Source organism: Fukomys damarensis, unplaced genomic scaffold (assembly GCF_012274545.1).
Source record: "Fukomys damarensis isolate Sample0158 unplaced genomic scaffold, DMR_v1.0_HiC HiC_scaffold_4, whole genome shotgun sequence".
Classification (NCBI taxonomy): Eukaryota; Metazoa; Chordata; class Mammalia; order Rodentia; family Bathyergidae; genus Fukomys; species Fukomys damarensis.
Window position 1 is genome coordinate 12,698,446 of NW_022900916.1, and position 5,076 is coordinate 12,703,521.

The following is a 5,076-nucleotide window of genomic DNA, read 5'->3' on the forward strand; positions in this document are numbered from 1 at the left end:
AACCCTCATTGCAATCGGAATCCCAATTAGACATCCTATGCTATATAAACTTAGAAATTCATTTTTAGTCTAAGCTTAATACAATTTTTATGAGATTGTCTTTGGAATGAACCAATTTTCTTTAAATAATAACGTCTTACAAGATGTGCTAGTAATTCTTGGAGAAATGTGGGCTGTTTATTGTTTGGCATTTCTAACAATGTTTTATGGGTGGTTATGTTCTAAATTATCTCCTCAGTGACCAACAGAGAGCTGTATTTTGAGAAGGTCAGTTAGGGTTACAGCTGCTGTTTGTGATTCAAAGAGCAAAGTCAAACTATATAGGCCTGAAAACAGGAAGGAGACTTAAAGCTGCCCTAACCACCTGGATCAACTGTGTTCTTTTCTCAACAACAGCAGGGCCCTCTTTTGAGTTTTGCCTCCCTATTATTCAGTTCTTTGTCTAAATAAGTACCGAGCTGTTTGAGATGGGGGTCATTGTTTTCACTGTGTTGTTTTGTGAAATACCATATGAACACATGACATTTTGTAGATAATAAAAACAGCAATGATTGTAGGTTGTTGGTGGTATTTTGTTGATATCCCTGCTGGTAACAATACACAAAGATATCACTTGACATTCTATTGGGTTAACAGAAACTGTTGTGTTGATTTTTACTGCTGTTAAGAGCAGGAAGAATATTGATTTTAATCAGAAGAAACAGGGAGAAATTGTTTTGACATGTGTTTTTTACTCAATCTTTGAGAATGTCATGGAGTAATGAAAAGATTAAATACTAATCTATGTAGGGTTCTTTCAGAAGGGCTGGAAGATGGTTTGAAAATAGTGACCCAAGGATAGGAATTTAGTTTGGAAATGAAGTATTTCATTAGCCATTACAGAAAAGACTCTTGCAGGACTACTAGAGGTTACTGACTTGCGTATTAAACAACTGCAATTTGCATCAAACTGTGATTGAAACATAGAAAATATGGTTTAATTTGTTCAGAATTTATTTATTTATTTGTTCATTCAACAAATATATAATGAACACCTACAGTATGGCTGGTGTTGTCCTAAGTCCTGGGAGTATGGTAGAGAAGAAAGCAAAGTCCTTGTTCCAGTGTACTTTTCATGGGTGAATATAGACAATAAAAGTTATTATGTGATATGTCAAAGGGCAAGAAATACGATGGAGAGAAAAATGAAGCAGGGTGAGGGAGCAGGAACTGCCAGTGCACAGTTCTGTAAACTGCCAGTTTACAGCAAAACTCCTTAATAGTTATCTAAACTTCTGTCTCCATTCTTATCTTCTAGTTTACTTTTGAGACCATCACAGAAAAGCATCGTCTCTTGTGAGTTGTTTAGAGTAATGGAAGAGACGATGCTTTTCTGCGATGGTCTCAGAAGTAAACTAGAAGAGAAGAATGGAGACAGAAGTTTAGGTAACTATTAAGGAGTTTTGCTGTAACTAGAGTGGCACCGTTGAAATAATAGCAGTATTGAAATAATATTAATGGACAGTATGGTTGCATAAATGATTAATAGCATGTATACCAAGCCTGCTGGAGCTATGTTGGTTGAGGAAAACTCACAGAGGCAGGAATAATATTGGAGATGCAAATGGCCTGGGGATGTAGTTTGGTGGTGGAGTGCTTGGCTCGCTTGCTCAGGGCACTGGGTTTGGTTCCCAGCACAGATGGGAGTGGGCATGAAGTGGAGAACACTATGAATTCCCACTTCCCATTGCATTTAAGAGCAGCCACAGAGATCTGGAAGGGCTGAGTATCAGTCAGACTCTGGAAGGAGATCTAGTGTTTGGCTATGGGGCTTTGCCAGCTCCTCTCCTAATGTGATCAGTGTTTTGACTCCAGCACGTGTCCTTGAATCCCTTTCTTGCCTCCTCACAGGGCTGGTGCTGAAGCTTCTGTTTGACCAGAATCATTTATGATCATAAGCACTATTTCCTAGGTTCTATGGAAACTCTGAAGGGCAGTACATTCTGAGAGGCCAAGCAAAAAAGGGATTAGTTTTGACAAGATAAGCCTCATAGTAAGAGAGGCAGCAGAGGAGGTGTGGGAGGGTTGTTTCTAGATCTTTTTCTCTCTCCTCGTGCTTCCTTCTCCATCTCTTCCTCTCTCCTACCCTTCCTTCTTGCATCCCTTCCCCTGCTCATCTTCTGTCCTCCCTCCTTTGGCCCTAACGCTCTTTTCCATCCATCCCTCCTTTTCTTTTGTGTATGATAGTGCATTTTTTAAATGCTGCTGAGAATAACGTAGCAGAGAGGAAAAGTGACTGAAAACGTGTAGTAAACCGTCACTGGAATGGTTCTGTTGAGAAGGTGAGACGATTAGGATCCAGTAAGAATGGAGAGCGTGGTTTCCAAGAGGAGGGCAAGCAGTGCAACTGTATCAAAGGGAAAAGGACAGATTTTGTAAGCATGGATGTGATTATGCTGTAAATTGAGGTTGTGGGCATTTTACAAAAGAATTGCTTATACTTTCTCATTAAAATGTGAACTTGCATTGAGGTCAAGGAAAGAGAATAGGTGTTGGAATGGCTATAATAATGTGTGATTAACAACCTTATTTTCTCAAAGAAAGCAAATTTCATTAGCTATGTGCCCTTAAAAGAGAAGCCGCTTTCTCTTTTTTACTAAGGATTCAGCTTTGTGGATTTCTGGTGGACAGTCTTGGTTAAATCCATTTAGCTTTCGGCTAAATGTTTATTTCTGCCAGTTACTGGACATAGAAAACAAATCTCATTTTTGTGATGTTTTGTGATTTGAGCCATGTTGGATAATTCTGTCAACATAACAGACAAATGAGGAAAATTTGCATGTGATTATATGAAGGGTGTGTAGAAGAATCTGTCCTTATTAAGCATATAAAAATGTTTAAACTCCACTGATCTTCATGTGGATCACAGCAGGCAAAAGCATGACATTTGAAATTGTTGCCTTCATTGCATCCTGAGGTCATGGAATGAGTGACACCCGATAACCTAGTTAAAACTGTGAGACCAAAGCAGTTATTCACATCAATTCATTTTTTCACATTTAGAGCTTAGATAATTGGATTAAATTATAGTCAAATAAATCAAGCTTACTATGCCTACACTGTCTTGGACGTATGAAGAGTTTGGCTTGTTCTAGCGAAATGTGTAAATATAAAAAATGGAATTATTATTCCCGAATTTTGAAAATCAAGGGAAATGTCTTATTTTAAAAAAAGTAACATAAGTGGACTCATGGTCCATGATTTCCTGAGCTTAAATACAGAGCTTTAATTAGTTAAGGTTGCACTAATTGACTTCTATAGACCCTTCTAATTATAAAATTTTATGATTTCTGAAAATAGTTTTAGAGGGTAAGCCATCAGTAATTGAGTTTATAACTTAGCTGATGCTATACACTAATTGCCCAGAATAACCCTTATTGTTTTCACTGAGATGGCATTTCCGTAGTTCTTGTAGGGGATCACTGCACCTTTTTTTCTTTTGTTTTGATTTGGTACCGGGGATCAAACTCAGGTCCTTGCACTTGTGAGGCATGCAGCAGAACCACTGAGCTAAATCCCCGGCCCATGACTACACCTTTTTACACACTTTGAAACACTGATCTAGTTCACATGTTGAATTTATGTGGTTAGGTGTATTTGTCTGACTTGGTGATACTGTTATAAGCATCCAAGTACCATGATGTTTTGCTGAAAATCGAGATACTGGAAATTAACAAAGGAAGAGGAAATAAAAACAGTGTGGCAGCTTTCCAGCTTGCCATGGTGATGAGAAAAAAGTCGAATCTTGGAGAATCTTGTAAAATGTGGCACTGGGTAAAGGCGTCACACATGAATTGCATTCAAATGTGTAATCTTTAGTGTGAGTTGTGAGATACTGACACATTAAGTTCCATTTTTTTACATTATGTGAAAAAATTATCATAATGTAAACAATAACTTAGAGGATTTATACATAGACTAGCTTTGTCTTTTGTTGCTGGCCCCAGAGCCACAAAAGATAATACCTACTGAGAATATGGCCTTTGAATCTGTCGCATACTTACCATATATAGCTCCGTACATAAATCCTTGAAATCTATGTTGAATCCAGAAGATACATTGGAAACTGCTGAAAATTAAGAGTTCTGTGGGATGTGCCGGTCACTTGCTTTCTTTTTTCCTTTCCACTTTTCCTCCCTCCTTCTCGTCAGCTTGTAGAGTTTCAAATGTAGATCTTGTGTGTATATTCTACAGTCAAGGGGAAAGCGCTGCTCATTATTTTGTTTTTATTTTAAAAATTTATAAGCTCTATAAAGGTAAGAAATGTGACAATACTTTATGAATTTTAATAGTTTTCATTATAACTGGCAATATTAAAATTGCAGCCCAGATTTTAATGAGCTCTCTGCCATTTCTGAAGTGTACTTCTCAATCTCTTCTTAGGAGTGAAATCTTACTAGTTCACTGTAAACCAGACTTCTGTGTGAAAGGTCCCCTAATCACCACCCTGCAGTCTCCCAACTCCTTAAATTAATTGCTCTGTCCTCAGAGTTTTCATAACAATTTGATTATAGCACTCAATTTATGATTATACCATTTAACAACAACTCCTTAAAGTAGCAGCCATTCCTTAATTGGTGGGGAGAGCACTTTCTCTTACATTGGTATTAACCTTTCACTCTCAGAAGTGCCCCAGTTCGGATGGTGAATGACACGTGCATCCTATCACAATGGGACTTGCTGCCTGAAGTACTCGGTGCTCATAAAGGTTATTCAGGCAGAGTTTGTCAATGAATTTAAATTGAATTTATTATTTGATGGTGATAGGGACTGTTCAAGTCCTGGTAGAGGACTTTGGGTATTTGAGAGGAATTGTTATTACTTGTATTTATTATTTATGTATGTTGATGCTCAAAGACAGCCCAATCAGGAGTGCAGAAAGCTATTAATTACTTTAAAGAGAGCAGAGATAACCTGGCCGAGATGTTGAGGTATTGGCTGTAACACAGTGCACTGGTTTCTAAATGCTGATCCAGAGGACTGTCCAAAAGGAAATGAAGATACTTTTATTATTTCATGGCAAAAAAAAAAAAAAAA

General features: G+C 37.6%; 1 long non-coding RNA gene across 1 annotated transcript in view; it reads right to left on the reverse strand.

The window, feature by feature from the left end:
* Positions 1 to 2,165: 2,165 nt before the first annotated feature.
* Positions 2,166 to 5,076, reverse strand: part of LOC104855212 — a 5,884-nt gene continuing 2,973 nt past the window's right edge. Inside the window, exons 2-3 of the long non-coding RNA XR_004514336.1 lie at positions 4,044 to 4,227; positions 2,166 to 2,386 (exon numbers count right to left, since the gene is read on the reverse strand). This is a non-coding gene — a long non-coding RNA (uncharacterized LOC104855212). The remainder of the gene's footprint in view (positions 2,387 to 4,043; positions 4,228 to 5,076) is intronic.